Below are 19,761 nucleotides of genomic sequence, written 5' to 3'. Positions count from 1 at the left end.
GGTTGCCCACTGACCTAGCATGGCGTCATCAAATAGTAGATCAATAAACCGCTTGTATTTTTTTTCTATCACAGAAATTTCAAACATGAGGTCCGTTGTAAAAATAAAGCTTGTTTAAAAAAGTTTCTAAAATGTGGCGGAAATCTATCGGAGGGTCAGTCGATACATAGTTTCGCAAGCGAGATACAATGTAGCAACTACGTCATTAAACTAGTGATCTGATGCAGCCTTGTGTGGTTGCTATAGAAACTAATTAGCTACAGCTGAGCTAACGTTATTCACCGTAGTTCTAACCATTGCAGCATTTTAAAAATGGACCAATTCACTGTCAATTTTAATCTAGTTGGAGTAGGGAAGACATTTGAGGACTGGTTAAAGAGCGATGAGGACAACAGAATGACAAAAGCAAAAGACAAGGCCCAGGGTACCCGTTTCCAAGATCTGACAGATGAGGAGCTGCGTACAATTGAAGACGGGGCCCTTGAATCAAACACGAAAAAGGCAACTGCCTTTGCTATCAAGGTTTTCACCGAGTGAAAGAGCCACCAGAAGGATAGACTGACAACTGACCCGAACACCTGCAGCGCAGAAGAACTAAAGGAATCGTTAAGACGTTTTTATGCTATAGTTCAAAGCACAGTAGGGAAGCCATACAGTGTGGCAACAATGACCGGCATCAGAGCCTCACTGAACTGTTATTTCTCAAGGTTCAGTTTATATGCGGACAGTGAGTTTACCACCAGCAACAGGGTGTTCAAATCCATCATGAAAACCCATCGAAAGAATGGCCAAGACAAGGCGAAACACCAACCCCACGTCACCAAGGCTGACCCGAAACTGCTGCCTGAATCCACAGCTCTCTCCCCGGACACCCCGCTAGGTCTCGTCTCCAAAATGTGGTTTGACCTCCAGCTTTGCTTGGCGAGGCGAGGCAGGGAGGGCACCCGGGAGCTGACTGTGTCCTCATTCGCCATAAAAGTGGATGACGCCGGGGATGAATATGTTAGTCTGTCGTTCAATCCGGAGACGAAGAACCACAAACATCCAAATGACCCAAACAAGGAAAACCTCCGAGGGGCAATGTATGCAGAGCCAGTGTATGCAACCCCAGACGTCCGGTCCTGAGCTTCAAAAAACATCTCTCCAGACGTCCGCCGGGGGGTCACCACCTTCTACCTCCGTCCACTGAAGGACCCCCGACCACATCTCTGGTACTCCACACAACCGATGGGGAAGAACTACCTGGGGGACATGCTTCCACGATTGTCCAAAGCAGCTGGTCTGACCACCAGATACACCGACCACAGTCTCAGAAGCACGGCTGTCCGTCGTCTGTCTGAGGCCGGGCTGGAGTCCAGACAAATCATGTCCGTTACGGGACACAGGTAAGCCTAAGCCTAGGTTATGAATTCATTGTGGTAGGCCTAATAATAACCTTTTGCAGGTGTGAATCCAGCCTCAAAAGCTACTGGGTACCATCCAACACGGACAAAAAAGTTTGGAGTCGGATGTTGTCCGCACCCCAGGAGGCCTCCGCAGCAAGCATGGTCTCTCCACCCCAAGCTGCGCGATCCCCTCGGTCTGCCCCGTCCGGTTCATCATTCTCTGCCATGAATTCCCCTGTGCCCTTCTCTATGTCTCATTTTACCATCAATGGGAATGTCCAGTTTAATACACATAAATCGCCTGAATCGCAATCATTTTGTTATACATTTATTGCAAATAAAAAATATTTGGAATAAGGAATGCATGTTTGATCGATCGTAATTAAAGCTGACTTGATGTAGCAACTACGCTATTAAACTAGTGATCAGATGCAGCCTTGTGTGGTTGCTATAGAAACTAATAAGTTACAGCAGAGCTAACGTTATTCACCGTAGTTCTAAAGGGGGACTACTTTTTGAGGGAGATGAACTCAAACAGAGTATACATTTTATAAGCATGCAATACGAATAAGAAAAAGCATAATTATTAAAGTATTTGAATTGTTTTATTATGTTGGCAAGCAAGAAGTAGAATAAACGGCTTGTGGAACGGAATAAACGGCTTACCATTAAGGTTACCACGCTAGTGGACGGTAAGCCGTGGATGGTGGACGGTAAGCCGTCCACTAGCCGGGCATATCAAACTGTTTATTGCCCTGCCTCTCGGTGATTATCCCTTACTTATTAACAGTGAATAAACGCCTTGAGGGTGATGATTCAGGTACATTATCCCTCTTATTACACGGCTGCTGACTAAAGAAATCAATCATCTGAGACTCAATGTGAAACCATTTCATACAAAATTGGAAAGTGTTCAAAGCAAAGTCATAACAGACGGCTGCATGGCGTAATCGACCAATCAGAACTGAGGATTCAAAGCTGTGTGAAGAAGAGATCACCATGCAGACTGAACACAGGGTTCCTCCATTAGGACTGCTTTCTCCTCCAGGTACACAGATATCTGGATGTAATGTCTAACAATGGTCTCCCAATGTACCGGGTATCGCCGGGAACCCGTCGTTGTCGCAGCTAGCCTCTTGTACCGTACCGCACTGTGAGTTATGGTACCTAAGACTCACAGAGTGGGGATGTGGATGCGAGTATGTGTGTGTGTGTGTGTGTGTGAGAGTTTGTGTGTGAGTGTGGATGCGTGTGTGCGTGTGTGTGAGAGTTTGTGTGTGTGTGTGTGTGTGTGCGCGTGTGTGTGTGTGTGTGTGTGTGTGTGTGTGTGTGTGGATGCGTGTGCGCGAGAGAGTTTGTGTGTGTGAATGTGCATGACTATGTGTGTGTGTGAGTTTGAGTGTGTGAATGTGGATTCATGTGTGTCTGTGTGGGAGAGTTTGTGTGTGTATGTGTGTGTGTGTGTGTGTGTGTGTGTGTGTGTGTGTGTGTGTGTGTGTGTGTGTGTGTGAGAAAGTTTGTGTGTGTGAATGTGCATGCGTGTGAGAGCCAGTTTCCCTGGGGGTCTGGACGGAACAGAAGAGTCTAAACAATAGCAATACATTTAATATGCGTGCAGGGAGAGAGAGGATTGTGTTCAGCACTGCTGCTGTTTCTCTCAGGGTCTGCAGAGGTGGGAGAGAGGGAGGGGGGGGTGGGGGGGGTGGGGGAGGAGAACAAGGGGAATTCTGGGAAGAGGAATGTGAGCGGTGGTGAGAATGAAGAGAGTGATGCATGGACTGGTGTGTGTTTTTCTGAGGGTCTTTCTCTGCCTCCATGGACAGGAGGAGAGGAGCCATTAAGGACAGGGCTTTGAAAGAGAGGATGACACTGACAGAACGGAGCGGCCACGGGGGGAATCAAACCGACGCCCGCTGCTAGGTGTGCTGCAGGTGGAGCAGGCGGAGGAGGCGGTGCAGGCGGAGGCACCGGGCTAGAGTCTGACACCAGGAGGAGTCAAATGAAAGTTTGAAGGTACAGTTAGGTCCGATTTAGGAGCTATCATTCGAGTGTTCCTTGCTAGGAATAGCGGAGCCTCCTGTCAGATATCAGTCTGGAGATGGAGACTGGGAGATGATCTGTGTCCAGTTGACTGGCAGGACTCGGGACCAATCAGGGCATCTCATCCCTGATTGCTTGGGGGAATCCATCTTGCCTGTCAGTGTCAACCACATGAAATGCAACACTTCTCCATGGCGGAGAAACTAGGAAGGGAGGGGCAAAGAGGTACGTGAGAGAACCTAAGTGATGGCCAACTGGGACAGTGTTGGATGTTGCCAGTCTAGCTCTAGTCGGCCAAGATTGAGACTTCAAGGTGGATGGATGGAGTGAGACGGAGGGAGAGAGCAGAGTGATGGTGGAGGCAGAGAGGTGAAGAGAAGGAGGCCGAACAGGAGTGGTGGAGGGAGGGAATGAGATGACACGGAGGGGAGAGTAGCGGAGTCTGTTGGACACACAGACAGGGTGAGCTGATCGCTTGGAGTGGAAGATAATGCACTCTCCTTCACCCCCTCCTCCCTCTCTCCTTTACTCCCCTCTCCCTCACCCCCTCCTCCCCCTCTCCTTCACCCCCTCCACCCCCTCAACTCCTCCTCACCCCTCTCCTTCACCTCCTCCTCCCCCTCTACCTCAACCCCTCCTCACCCTCTCCTTCACCCCTTCCTCCCCCTCTCCTTCACCCCCTCCGCCCCTTCCCCTCTCCCTCACCCCCTCCTCCCCCTCTCCCTCACCCCCGCCTCCCCCTCCTGAATCTTAAGGTTAACGATCAGGAGAGCTGATGGTCACAGAGACCTGACTTTGTCAAGACTCCTGGGCAGATAGAAGGAGAGAGAGACAATGAGTTAGAGAGAGAGAGAAGATGTATATATATATTTATATATATAGAAGAGATTGGAAGAGAGAGAGAGCGAGAGAGAGAGAGAGAGAGAGAAAGATAGAGAGAGAGATAGAGAAAGAGAGGGTGGTAGAGAGAGAGAGGGAGATTGGTAGAGAGAGAGAGGGTGGTAGAGAGAGAGAGGGAAATTGGTAGAGAGAGATGATACCAGATCAGTCAACGGCCCATAGCGTCCCTCAAGGGATACACAATTTCACGAGCTGAAACAATTGAGGTGTCTTTGACCAATCCCCGAGGAATAACCTCAATCCCAGGTGGCATGATGTCCGTTCACCGCCACGTACGGGCGGATCCTAGGACAATAGGGGAACAATAATAATATGTGAAAACGTGAATATTCCGTCAATTAACTTCGAAAATAGGCGTTAGCCAACCCACGTTACCAAAGCCACGTAATAGAACCGTCTGTGGCAGCTGCACCGGCACTCTTGCGCCCCCCTGTGGTGGTAGAGGGTAGAGCAGGCCCTGCCAAATAGTATTATGGCCATGCAAATTCCTGATGCATGTATACCAAAATAATATTTGACAAATGTTTTGAAATAAATATTAAAATACATTAAAATCTCTCTTGTTTTGTGGATACAATAGTAAAATAAAATGTTTCACTCCGGTTCACAGCCCGATGCAACATAGCAACAGATTCGATCAATCATCGTACTTCTCCACGTGATAGGGCACATTTATTAAGAAATAACAAGACCTTGATTAATAATCTGAATCATGAAATTTAAATCATTTCATGCATTTGCACTCAGACCACAACTTGCAGAAAACTGAATAATCATCCAAAGTGGACAGCAAGCATTTAACAAAGAACAATAATGAAGAATGATTCTCAAATCCTGGAGTGACTCTGTAGCCCAGCTGGTAGAGCCAGGCATTTACAGTGCCTGGGTTAGAGGTTTGATTCCCTGTGTAGCCCAACTGGCAGAGCAAGGCATTAAAACTGCCAGGGTTAGAGGTTTGATTCCATGTGTAGCCCAACTGGCAGAGCAAGGCATTAAAACTGCCAGGGTTAGAGGTTTGATTCCCTGTGTAGCCCAACTGGCAGAGCAAGGCATTAAAACTGCCAGGGTTAGAGGTTTGATTCCCTGTGTAGCTCCACTGGTAGAGTTTGACACTACTGGGGTTAGGAGATTGACGGCCGCTTAGAATAGAAGCACTCACTGCATTTTGAGAAGCTTTGGATAAAACATCAATCAACGGCCTATATGTAAAAATAAGCAGATTTCTGCATTACGCATGCAAAACAAAACAGTGCCGTTCCGCGCTCATCCCAGAGGGGAAGTGAGGCGTAATCAAGGCCCCTGTCTCATTATGACTCATTAATCTACACCCAGGCTTCGTTACGGGCCTCCTGTGTCTGGGGAGCCACCGCTCACCAACGCCAGACGAGGAGCGGAACAGAAATAACCTTGAAGCAGGTGAGAGAGACACACAGGAATATATATTTTACCTCTCAAAGCACTTCCTGACATATCCGTTCAAAACCTGCCACAAAATAAATTCCCTCCCCTCCCCTCCCCCCCACACACACACACTCACACACACCTCCCGCCATTCCAATTTCATTATTGCTTAATCCTTTCAACAACTGTGATAAACCCCTCTCTCTATGTGTGTGTGTGTGTGTGTATGTATGTGTGTGTGTGTGTGTGTGTGTGTGTGTGTGTGTACATGAGTGAGTGAGTGAGCATGCTTGTGTATGTGTGTCTATGTGTGTGTGTGTGTGTGTGTGTGTGTGTGTGTGTGTGTGTGTGTGCGTGTGTGTGCATACGTGTAGGCTCATGAACAGTGTATATAGCCAGATGGATAATCCTGGTCAACAGTCTCTACTGTCTAAACTCCATCAGTGATCAAATAAACGCAGAAGCAAGCACAAGCACAAACTATTACAATCCTGTGTGTGTGTTTGTTTGTGTGTCTGTGGGTGTTTCAGTGATTGTTTCAGTGTGTGTGTGTGTGTGTGTGTGTGTGTGTGTGTGTGTGTGTGTGTCTGTGTGTGTGTGTGTGTGTGTGTTATTAACTATTGTTCATCCACTGACACCAACGATGGAGGCTGACACCCATCTGCTTGAAAGAGAGGACTCATTATTCTTGGACCACTTCAAGGCCACACAATCAGTTTGTCGCTGAGAAACGTACTGATGACACACACTCACGCACACACATGCACACAAACACACACACACGCACACAAACACACACACACACACACACCCACATACACCTGATGCTGTTTGGACGTGTCCTAGGGGCTACAGGATGTGTGTGGAGGCAGGGAAAATGGCGGGAGCATTTTCAGGCTATTTTCTCTGCATCACAAGAGAACACAACACTTCCAGTCGTGACTCGCGTCTCCAGCGCCCTGACAGCTAGAGAGAGGAGGAGAGGAGGCTCTGTGTGCATACAGGGAGACGGAGGGGAGGGGGAGAGAGGGGGAGAGAGAGGGGGAGAGAGAGAGAGAGAGGGGGAGAGGAGGAGAGGAGGCTCTGTGTGCATACAGGGAGACGGAGGGGAGGGGGCGAGAGAGAGAGAGAGGGGGGGGGAGTGGATGAGAGGAGGAGAGGAGGCTCTGTGTGCATACAGAGAGGGGGAGGGAGGAGAAAGGGGGAGTGAGGGGGAGAGACAGAGGGGGAGAGAGGGTGGAGGAGAGAGAGCGAGAGAAAGGGGGGAGAGAGAGAGAGAGGGGGGGGAGAGGGGAGGGGGAGAGAGAGAGAAAGAGGCGGGAAGAGAGAGAAAGGGGGAGAGAGAGAGGGGGGGAGGAAAGGGGGAGGAGAGAAGGAGGTGGAGAGAGACAGGGGAGGGGGAGAGACAGAGACAGAGGGGGGAGGCGAGCGAGAGAAAGAGAGAGAGAGAGAGAGAGAGTGAGAAAGAGAGAGGAGGAGACAGACACACACACAGACACGTTCCATTAGCCACGACAGACTAAAAAGGAAAGTGCAGAGGTGGTCCTAGATGTTTTCCCATATTAACCAATTTGCCGCCGTAACCATCGCCTCCCATCATGCATTGCACCATGTTCCAGGGCTCGCTCTTGACCCCAACCTGAATTTGCCTTGCCTTTCAAACAGAGCTGCCATTACCGCTCGGGGGCAAATCTGACATTTGGAAGATTATTATCATCTATTTGCCAAGGAGGGTAATTTAACCCAGTTTTGGATGACGCCAGAACATCTGTGTGCCGGTGTGGGAATGGGTGGATGCTGTTACCTAGCTACCAGGCACTGCACCCTCCAACTCCACCGTGATGGAGGGGGAGAACTGGCTGACCTGGGGTCTGCTCTCTGGTCCTCTACAGCACAGCAACGCTGAGCAGGGAGAGCACGCAGACGCACACACACACTGTCACTCAAACACATGTACGCACACACACGCACATGCACACACACACACACACACACACACACACAGTCACTCAAACACATCTACACACACACACACACACGCACACACATTTACATTTAGGGTATTTTGCTGACGCTTTTATCCAAAGCGACAAGAGTCAACTATGCAGGGCGACGGCCAGGTCGTCCGGAGCAGTCAGGGTGAGGCATCTTACTCAGGGACACCTCCACACTCTAAGCTAAGAGGAGCCGGGGACTGAACTAGCAACCTTCCAGGTTACCAGTCAACCTGCTCTACCTCCTGAGCTACTGCCGCCCAGAAACGCACACACACACACACACACACTCGCTCACAAACACATCTACACACAAAAAAACACACACACACACACACACACTCTCTCACTCAAACACATCTACACACACACACACACACACACACACACACACACACACACACACACACACACACACACACACACACACACACACACACACACACACACACACACACACACACCAACACACATTTCTCTCAGCCAAATTGAAGGCAGCAGAGTGTGTCATGCACTGTTGACTGATTGCCTCTCCGCATAACTGTGCGCAGCGTCCGCCGTGCACGCGCCTGGTGCCCAGGTGAGGGGCGTGCACGAGGGCCGGACAGGAAGCATCCGGAACGCTCCGGCAGCCTCCCCTCAGAGCATGCAAATGAAGAGAGGGACGCTCCCCTTAAAGTGTGCACAGTCACATGCACACACGCACACAGCCAAACACACAGGAAGCATGCATGCACGCACACACACACAAGATACACTCACACACACAATACCCCCAGAGCGCACGCACACGTGCACTCACACACACACGACACATACATGCACACACATGACACACACATAGCACGTACACTTGTGCAATCCCACACATACACACGACGCACAATGCACCAACACACACGCTCTCCACACACATCATGCACACTCGTGCCATCCCACACACACACACAGAGTCCCCCTGTCAACAGGCGAGGGGGGAATTAGGCGGCGTGACGGAGTGTGAGGGAAGGAGAGAACAAGCGGCGCTTTGATGTGCGGCGATGGTGGGGGTGGGGGGGGTCGCTAGGCCCTATTAGCATATTAGCATGGACCAGGATTAGACAGGAAGAGGAAATGAGACGATGCTGGAGACGGAGGTTCAAGAAGAGGTGGGGGGGGGGGGGGGGGGGAGGAAGAGGGGGAGGAGGAGGAGGAAGAGGAAGAGAACATCAGGTGGGAGCATCGGTGAGAAGGAGAGAGAGAAAGAGGGTGAGAGAGAGAGAGAGAGAGAGAGAGAGAGAGAGAGAGAGAGAGAGAGAGACAAAGAGAGAGAGTTTCTGGGGAAAAACTAGGAAGATGAAGAGGAGTGTGTAGAGAATAATGGTGTTAGTTTGTTAACTACTGACTGGCATTAATGAACATGCTCCCAGTGTGGGGGGGTGGAGTCAGAGCTCCGCTGTTCCCCTGGGCTCTGAACAGAGGAACAGTTGAGCTGAACACGTGAACAACATGTGACCAACATGTGAACATCATGTGACCAACATGTGACGAAGGCGGGAGAGCAGGACCTGTGGAGACGGACCACACAACACACACAATCCGCACACACAACACACACTTAACACACACTTAACACACGCACAACACACACAACCCACACACAACACACACACCTGACGAGAGATACTGGAGGCGGATGCACGTTCACACGTCCCCATATCCATCACTTTACTTTTTATCTGACCTGCTTATTCCAGGTATGTGGTGCAAGGGACACACCCACACACACACACACGCACACACACACACGCACACACGCACACGATGAGGAACCGGTCCAATCCAAGTGCTGAGATGCCCTTGAGCAAGAGACTTAACGGCTGACACACTGCGTATGTAGGTAGGGGGTGTGTCTGTGCATGTGTGTGTGTGTGTGTGTGTGGGGTGAACTTATGGCAAATACATACACACAAATAAATGGTCTGCAATCACGTAGGGCTAAGTGCTTTCCATGCCATGCATTTGTTCCGGTGCCTCCCACTCTACATGGTCACGAAAACACCTACCCAGCATGCACCTGGAGGATGAGAGGCTAACACTTTGAGGGTGCTGCAGTCGGGAAGTCTTCTCCCTCGTTTCGTCTCGTCTGCGCTCCTCTATCCGGGTCGGAGCGGAGTCAGAGCGGCAGCTGCAGCCCTCAGCCTTCTGCTCCCAGACAGACGCTCAGATGAACAGCTTGGTGGGCACAGAGCTGTGAGCAGGCGGTCCGTTCTCGGGGAGACCGCGAGGAACGACCCCTGATTAAAGATTAATTCACTACTTAGTCTGCACCTCCTTGTGTCCGTGAAACACACGACGCAAACGGAGGGGGTGGACGGTGGCTGAGGGGGGTGGACGGTGGCTGAGGGGGTGGACGGTGGCTGAGGGGGGTGGACCGTGAGCAGCAGAGAAGTCATAACAGACTTACAACACAACGCGGAGACTCCACTTGACAGAAGAACTCCCACGATCCACAGGGTGCAAATCCTCGCATACCACAGGTTGGAAACACGGCAGCAGAGGACATCGGAACGCTCCTCTGCCCCTCCACCGTGAGGCGTCGAGAAAGATGATCCCCGATCAGAAACAAACCCGAGCTGACATTACCTCAAATTAAAGACCAGACTTCCTTCAGTTACATCTGACAGGAGCAGGGGGTAGAAGTTAATTTGCTCAGGTGTATTTATTAACAGTCCAATATTGAATAACGAATAAGGGAAAGGACAACACAACACCGAGGCTTAGGCACGCTGAGAGGAGATGTTTTTTATGAGCGGGAAACACACGTCTGAGACATTTCTTTAGTTGACCTCCCTTGACTTGCGCAGAACGCAATGTGCTCATGAAAAAATGTATTAACTGAACTCCGGGTGAAGGCCTTTGGGGATGCTATCAAGCTACGTGGCTAGGCTAGGCTCCCCTGGTGAATGTCTTCCAAGACCGTTTGAAGTCACCACAGTCTCAAAATGATACATATAGAAATATAAAGTTCATAATTATCAAATAATAAGCATATTTGCGAAGACATACATGTTAATTTAAATGCACCTTTTGAAGGGAGCAGCACCATCAACCGATTGAATTACTTCAATCGTTACTTCAATCGTAATGAATTAAATACAACATCAAATGAAGTCTAATTTACAAGCCAGGCGGTAAAGAAAGAGCCACATTAAGCCACATATCGTAAACCCATTCATAAAACACACTCCCCCCACTTCTCATGGAATCGCTGCTAGAGCCGGATAAGTGAATTGCTTTGGGGGGGCGAGCCACATAGAAACACGTTGGGCAAGGAGGTTTGCACTACAGGGAAGTCGGCGTGTTAATAGCGGCATCCAGAGCCGCCTGCCTGCGTTAGGCCTGCTGTGAGTCTGATAGCGCTGAGACACACACACAGACTCACAGGCTTCGCCGTACTCCTGCTTTTCTGGGCCAGCCGGCTCCCAGCGGCTTAGCCGGCACGCTCCACAATGCACCTTGGAACAGCAGCAGATAAGGACTCAGGCTTCCCTGGGTCTCTGCCTCGACTTCCTCTTCCTCCGCCTCGTGTGCCACTGCCTCCTCCTGGCGTGCCGTGTCACGTGGCGTCTCTGCCTCGCTTCGTTCTCTGTCTCGCGTGCCTCAGTGCCCCGTCTCTGCCTCAGGGCGCGCCTCGTCTCCACTTGTTCCTCATCCTTCTCTGCCCGCACCCTCCACCCCGGGTCCCCCATTTAAAAGTCCATGACTTTGAGAACGTGTCAACTCTGATGGTCGAAAAAGCTTTGATTTCTTCTGAGCCACACCTGTAAGGAGCTTTGGAATAATCCATCTATCTGATGATGCATTTCTACTCGACTGATTCAAAGTGTGACGAGTCCATGAATAGATATTCATTATGAGTCGTTTGTCTTGTTACTCCTGTTCAAATAGCACTCTACCCTTTACCTTTATCGTGTTTTAATTGAATTGTACCACCATCAGCGTCTGCCAACTCGTTGGAACTATTCACGACTTAGTCAGTTAGCAGCGACACCAGAAACACACCTCAAGCAGGTCTGCTGCAGACATTGGGCTTCAGACCCAGAGCCTTCCAGCTGGGAGTCAAACACCCTCACCACCGCCCAGACCTCAACGTATTCTACTTAATAAACTCTTCTTCTCTCCGCTCCTTTCAGACTCTGTAAATCAGGCTCCAGACGAGGTGGCCTCATGCTGCTGCTGCTGCTGCTTAGCTGGGCTCTGACACCTAATCCTGGCAAAAACTCCAGACCTGAGGCCCCTGGATCTGACATTTAGCTTCTGACAGACCTCCGCATCCCAGAAGAGCAAGAGGGAGGGAGGGAGGGAGGGAGAGAGGGGGAGAAAGAGAGAGAACCACCTTCTAGTGAAGTGAGGGAAAATTTATTCCTGATTCATCCTGGCCATTTGTCTTTGGTCTTGGCCTCCTCTACCCTGGAGGAGGTCGCCTCATTAGAAACGATATTATAAACCAGGATATTAGGAGTATTTACACTGACAAAATAGCACCACATCCCCTGAAGAGGGAGCTGATATGAACAGGAAGGGGTCTTAACTACAGCCTCTGCCTCTCGTGGAGGGCTCTCTCTCTCTCTCTCTCTCTGAAGATGATGATGAAGAAAAGTGGAAGGCGCTGGAAGCTTTCAAACTCTGGCCACCATTCCAGCACAAAATGGCTTTCTTACTGTGCCGTTGAGCTTTCTTTTTTCTCTCTCTCTCTCTCTCTCAACCTCTGTCTTCAATGTTTACTCCCTCAATCTCGCTGGCCCTCTCTTGTTCTCGCTCTCGCTCTCCCTCTCCCCCTAAAAGCATTATCCTCCTCCTTCATCCTCCTCCTCAATCAGTGCCCTCTCCTCTCTCCTTACTGGCTGACTCCATGCGTTCCTCCAGCGCCCTCAGACCTCTCCCTTTTCCTTAGGTGCCTTCTTTAAAAGACAACATCAAATGGAAATGCAGCTTTTCCTCCTCTGACTCTGACAGTCGGTCTCTGTTGTGACACATCGTGGATATTTATTTATTTCTGATTTGTTTCTGATGACGACCTCGTTATCCCCTTCGGCCTTGAGCGGAATTCAGACGACGAATCATAAAATCGATCACAACATTGAAGTGTCCTCCATAGTACTCTGTCTATTGTGTATGAAATCCTGAATGATCCACACACACACACACACACACACGTCTGGACTCTACGTAGAAACTCGTAGGTCAGAAGAGAAGGAGAATATCATTCAGCTCCACGGAAATGAATGACATCATTATCACAGTGAGCGCCGTGAGTCATCTCTCGTGTTTAATTATTCTCAGACTGCTCTCATCCACTGGGACGCCTCAAAGGGTAAAGTCTGGGGGACAGCGATGAGAGATGGCTGGAGGTGTGGGGGGTCTGCCACGGCTCCAGCAGCTGAATCTATAGCTGCTTTCACATATGCCCTCCGTCTTTTCTCCGCATTTGTGGAGCAGGAGGTTCGACCGTGAGGGTCATTCACACTTATTCACACTTGACGCCCGAAATGCAGACATCGGTGTCGCTCAGACATCAGTAGAATCTCCGGATGGTTTAGGGGGGCTCTTCTTTAAGTTATACCTTAACATCTTGCGTGTTTTCCCGAAATGTTCTTTGCTACGAATCTCTTTTGTACGTCGTTCGTTGGTAAGGTTGGTCTGAAGCGCTCGTAGAACCTTCTTAGCTCTCCTGCAGTCTCCGCCACTGTACAGTAACTAGGGATGGGTCAGAATATTAGATTATTCGATTATTCATTCCTGAGGGTCAAAGTCGATTTTTAACATTTGGACCGTTAACATTTTTTCCCATTCAAATAAACAAGAATTAATGGACTAAACTAATGTTGGTTCTGTAGCACTATTACAACACAAACACTGATCACTGTTACAGTTTTTTTTTTTTGCGTTTAAGATATTAAGTGATTTCTTGCCGATGATCCATGGCTGCCTTTGTGAATGTCGGCACACATCGAATAATCGATTATTCGTTCATACCACCCACTGATTATTCGACCATGAAAATTATTATTTATGTGGGATGTGTTATTCACATCCCACAGTAACCTTTAGAAATCCCTGTTGCGCATGTTCATTCCAAGTTCGAGTCCGTATACCAATTGAGACCAAATGAAACGGCATGTTTGAATTGAGGATATTGTCTCAGCTGTTCTTGCCTGCTGGCCATGGGTACAGCAGGCAAGGTCAGCAGGCAAGGTCAGCTCGACTCGCTTCCAATAATTTCAAAAACTTGCAACTTCAGACAATTATTTTATTTATTTTACAAAACTGTCTTCTAAATTAAGGAAATTATACTGGGAAAAGAATAAACCATTATAAGCAACGAGTGAACTTAATAAGCGATCAAAATACTTTTTTCAACCACCGCCTCTTTCCCTTGACATTTAGTTTTCACCTGACATATGTGACAGATGTTTAAGGCAACCTGGTCGTACAGGAATCCATGAAATGAGTCGGTCTACGTCCCGTATAGTAGCCTATATTTTAATTTAACGTCTTTAATGGTAAGAGACCGCACTGGGTGGCTGGCTGGGTCTGCTCCTAACACTGATTCTGGGTCTGCTGCTTTACGTACCAAACTAGTGAAGATGATTCTGCTGTCCGTGATGAGGGTCTCCTGGTTAACCTTAACAGCAGGACGCAGGATGGTTGTTATGGCAACCGTCTTTGAACTCATAGTCGAGTTCCCTTAGACTCTGCATAGCCTCCCCCTTACCCCCACCCCCCCTCTCACGCACTTATGGTATGTTGTACATCAAGGCACTTAAAAATAGTACATAGCATTGTGTAGCATCTTATCCTAGCTTACTTTGTTGTAAACAGGGAATGGGTTAACCTATATTATAGGTTAACCCATTTATATTTAGTTTATCCCTGTACCGACAGGGATAAACTGCTCTTACTCTTTCTTCTGACAAATGTTTTTCTTGTAGGTCGCTTTGGATAAAAGTGTCTGCTAAATGCCCTAAAAGGTAAATTTAACAGTCCTTTCATTTTAGAATGGGTTTCAAAAAAAGTTATTTTAAGGGGGGGGGGAGGAAACAGCTCCTCAATCAACGGTCCAAAGGAAACTTTTCTGCATATTCGTACTTTTAGCAAAACAAAAACGAGTTTGTTGAGGGAGAACGGGGCCCGCGGGTCTTTATGTGGAGCGTCTGTTGTGGAACACTAAAGCGCTGACTGAGACACTCTGGGAGTTGACATTTCGTCTGGTTGAGCGGGCAGCGGGCAGCGAGCAGCCCTGGGTTCCTTTAGCCTCCTCTCCTCCCCGGTCCAGGAGAAGAGCCTGAGATCAGTGCCACGAGAGGTGCCGGACACGGGAAAGGAAAGATAATTCCTCTCTGGTCTCGCTTGAAACAACTACCGTCTGTACAGCGGAACGCTGTACAGACGGAAGTCAGAAAAGCTTAACTCTGAACTCCCCCGGTTAAATACAATCAGAGCACAAACAGCAGTGAGATGTAAAACACAAACATAATCATAGAGCTGACACAGGGGGCTAATTAGCTTAGCAGCTAGCTCACAGCTGCTTAAGGTTAAAGCAGACTGTAAACATATGTATATATATATATATGTATATATATATATATATATATATGTTTGTTGTTTGTTTTTGCACCACCACACCAAAAATAATTCCTTGCATGTGTAAACATACTTTGCAATAAATAAGATTCTGATTCTGATTCTGATTATATATATATATATATATATATATACACACACACACTACCGTTGAAACGTTTGGGGTCACCCAGATAATTTCATGTTTTCCATGAAAACTCACACTTTTATTATTTTTTATATGCTCTGTTTGCCTTTTTTTTTGCAGGTGGCGAAACGCAGAAGTAGTACAAGATCCACGTGTAGTTTTGTTTTGATGACCTGACGGTGAGTTACGCAAAAGCGTGGTAGTGGCACTAGTGACGTTACGCATCGCTGATTATGGGCGCGCATGCGTACTTCCGTACCAGTTATGCGCACCCCTGTATATATATATATATATAGATATACTACCGTTCTAAAGTTTTTATATATACATATATTTATATATATGTATGTATATTTAAACTCTTCCCACTGAGTCAAGTGAGATGGAAGTCCGAAGCCTTTGTCAGACATCAGACGTCTGTGTGTAGTTGGTTATTTCCCTGTAACCCTTATTCACTGAGGACGTGATTTAATGTCAGAGCCGTGGCGTTATAGGGCAAGCCAGTCATTAAAAGTGAACAATAATTGGAAAGGGATTTAAGTGCCCTTGTATACTGTCTCCCCGGAACAGGGCGACTCATCAGAGGAGACTGGTAATAGATGCTTGATCGACGACGGATGGGAACATATTAACAGTCTCGCTGTAGTCTGAAATGGCCAGTGCAGTTATTTTGTGTGTGATGTGTCTTTGTGTGTGTGTCACTTTGTGTGTGTGTAAATGTGTCTTTTTGTCTTTGTGGCTGTGACGGGGCGCATAGCTACCGTCACGGTAGCGATACGCTACCCACAAGAGACTGAGTGCTAACGTTTCCTGTGTGTTTGTCTTAGTTGTCTATGTATTCCGTTACCGTCATACTGCTTTAAAATCATTTTATCAACCATGTCATTTATCATACGCGCTACGACAGTTAATACAATCTTGCAAGTACCATCATCACAACTTTCTGTTTAATACCATTTACCATTAACGTCACCTGTTCTGTTGCAATAACCACTCAAACAAGTATGTCTTTGTCAAAGTCCAGGTCTGTTTATTTTGTTTAAATGTTACATGTTATCTCAGCGTGAATGTTCGTCTTACCAGTGTCTCGTCTAGTGTTTGTATTAGGGATCGTGTGCCGCGTCGACGGGGTTTAAATCAACGTCACGACTTCCGGTTAAACCGGAAGTGACCCCGAGTTATTGTCATAATTTTTATTGCTGTTTTTATATATTTTGGCTATGCCAAAATAGAGCAGTAGTACACAGTTTACTGTGCTTAATGTTTCTAGCTTATAGAGTGGAGAATTGTAGCTGTTTAAAGCTGTTATGTATTTAACTTGTAACACCCCTGTCTCATCGTGTATATTGGTATGCGCGAATTAGTAGGGGATGTGTGGCCTATTTAAGCTGACGCTTGTCAGTTGTTCGGGGGAGCTGATGGTGGAAGGACGTATGTCTGTTTATTGCTCTCATTAAGTGACTTGTTTAAAGGTCCAGTATGCTGAAGTTTTGACTTATTTTTGTGACTCTCAAGTCTATTTATTTTGTTTAGTTAACAGTGTTTTATTTTTGTTACTTTTTGTTTTATTTTTATTGCCTTATGGGCCTTAATTGGGAAAAATAAAATATCCCATCATTTCCTATCATTCTCGTCTGCTCCTGAGTGATTTCCACCTTGGAATTCCTTTGCCATTTTCTGTTTGCGTGAATGAATATTTCTCCATGTTAACAATGTATGCGTGTCAAGTGTGGCTATGATTCATACCTCGGTGCGTCGCATGTTAGACAGTGAGCGAGCGGAACGGATGGAGAGAGAGAGAGAGAGAGAGAGAGAGTGAGGAAAGGATGGATAGAGAGAGCGGGAGAGAGATGCTGTGTACAAGAGCTCATCAAAGACCAGTGACGGGATCCGTCAAGTCCCTGAAGCCTGAGGGAGCGGCATATATTAAATAACTTTGAGCGCACGGGCACACACACACACACACACAACAGCTCGCTGACTGTTGATGTGTGCATGTGAGTGTAATCTACGGCACATAGAAGAGCCTTCCAGTTAAAGTCTAGACTGCGACAGCGATGACCTCATTTCCTGCTCAGGGTAGAATTAGAACGGAGAACGAGCACGTGTGTGTGCGTGTGTGTGTGTGTGTGTGTGTGCGTGTGTGTGTGTGCGTGTGTTAACGTGTATGAGTGTGTGTGTATGTGTCTGTGTGAGCGTGAGAGAGTCAAAGAGAGTTTTGCCGCTTCTGTGTGTATCTTTGTTTGAGTGTGCACACTTGTCTGCTTGTGTATCCGTTTGTGTGCGTTCGTATTTGTGTGCCGTGTGTTTGTATGAAGGCGTTTCATTTCTTTGATGTCCTGATCTCGTTAAACACTAAACAGACGACCATGTAACATCCGTGTAACATCCCTGTAACATCGGTCTGACGGGCTGGTACCCCACCTACACCCACAGACCAGCCTCTCAGCCCCTCCATCACCCTGTCTCACCTTCTAATCACCATCATCACACTGAATTAGCGTCCACTCAGGGAGAGGCCGGCCAGACTTTTCAATATCACACATTTCTCCTTAGGAGTACAAAGACACTGAAGAACCAGGCATCATCAGAAAGATCTGTGGCTCTGAGCTCAGTGTCATGTTAATGTTGACAGCCTTTTCAACCACCATGGCCACTCAAAGCACTGGACCATGGGTGTGTGATCAATGCATTCCCCATGCGTTCAACCGTTCTTCACAAACATCTTCACCTGGAGCCAGGAGGATTATTAAAGGATGAATCACACTGCATCAGGTACCATTTGAATCGCCACCCTGCTGTCATTGTTAGGGGGAGGAAGTCAAGGTGCTGACTTCCTGTTGGGCTGAGATCAGTTCTATCTCTTTGTCCCTGTGTGTGGCGCAGACACAGAAGAACGCATGCTCTCCTGCTCCTCATATCATCTGGGAAAGCACTCAGCACGACTCAAATCAGCCATCAAAGGACAAGCCTGCTTACAATCAGACCCTCCAACCAATGAGAAGCCTCCTCTCATGTGGGTCTCTGCAGGCTGATTTGATTAGATTTGTGACGCGCCCCACAACCTCGTGACATGTGTGATTACAGGGAGAGGGGGGTGGGGTTGCAGAGCCTGCACCTGGGCAACACCAGCACTGACATCACATCTGTCTCCATGGTGATGGGGAGGGAGGGTGGCAGTCTGGCGACAAGGCATGAGAGGACACAGCAGAGAGAGAGAGAGAGAGAGAGAGAGAGAGAGAGAGAGAGAGAGAATATACAAAAAGTCTGAATAAGAAGCGTGTTTGCTGACAAACTGCCATGAGGAATTGTATCGTTGTGTCGCAAATATTTATATCACACATACACAAACACACGCACACACACACACAAATACACACACACACACACGTCTCCCGCTGAAACGTGTGGATGGTGGTGACAGTACGTCCCAGGACTCTGAGAGAACACGATGTACGTCTGGCGTGGCTGTGGTTGGTTCCTCAGCAGAACTGAGGAACGCCAGAGACAGGTGAGAGGAACGATGTGCCGTGTTCTCCGGTCGGGAGAAACCGCCTCAAACACGTATCAGACGCGAAAAGGGGAACTCGGCGGTGTAAATGTCAGGCGGACGAGAGGAGGAAGAGAGAGCACTGGGAGGGGGGGGGGGGGGGGGGGGGATCATCAAAGCCTGTTTTTGTCACTTTAGCGGAGGCTTGTTTCTCCTTAGATCCTCTCTTTACAGCAGGCAGACGCGCGGGAAGGTAAGGACGGCTGGGAGGGGAGAGGGGACGGGACATGTGTGCGGAAGACACCATAAAACAGAAAACCAGAGTAAAACCAGAGTACGCTGCGTGAGACAGGGCGGCCGGCTGGCGATGAGGAGAATCAGATCAGAGCGGATCTGGAAGTACGCTGAGCACAAGCAAACAGGGTCTGACTTTGCAACGTCTTTGATTAAAGCCCATATTCTCAGTAGACACAAGCTCCAACTTCTTTATTTGGAAAAATATGAAATTGAATCAATACTATATTAAAAAAGATATATTAACCACCACCACCACCACCCTGCCTCCAACCCTGAGGGGAATATTGAAAATGAGTGTGTCTGCGTGTGTGTATGTGTATGTGTGTCTCAGTGTGTGTCTGTGTGTGTGTCCGTGTATGTCTCTGTCTGTGTGTGCGTGTCTGCATGTGACGGCATGTGTGTGTGTGCGTGTGTGTGTCTGTGTCTGTGTCTGTGTGTGTGTGTGTGTGTGTGTGTGTGTGTGTGTGTGTGTGTGTGTTCCTGCAGTTCCTGATGAGTCAC

General features: G+C 48.1%; 1 protein-coding gene and 1 pseudogene across 2 annotated transcripts in view; one reads left to right on the top strand and one right to left on the bottom strand.

The window, feature by feature from the left end:
- magi2a (membrane associated guanylate kinase, WW and PDZ domain containing 2a) overlaps positions 1 to 19,761 on the bottom strand; it is a 148,426-nt gene that overhangs the window by 68,680 nt on the left and 59,985 nt on the right.
- Positions 667 to 11,529, top strand: LOC311363242 (annotated as a pseudogene). Its single transcript has 4 exons — positions 667 to 1,385; positions 1,445 to 1,547; positions 10,240 to 10,290; positions 11,386 to 11,529. The product of its transcript is annotated as an uncharacterized misc_RNA (transcript).

Source organism: Micromesistius poutassou, assembly GCF_964030765.1.
Source record: "Micromesistius poutassou genome assembly, chromosome: 18".
Taxonomy (NCBI): domain Eukaryota; kingdom Metazoa; phylum Chordata; class Actinopteri; order Gadiformes; family Gadidae; genus Micromesistius; species Micromesistius poutassou.
Note: the sequence above shows the minus strand (reverse complement) of the source record. Positions and strands in the feature narration are given on the sequence as shown.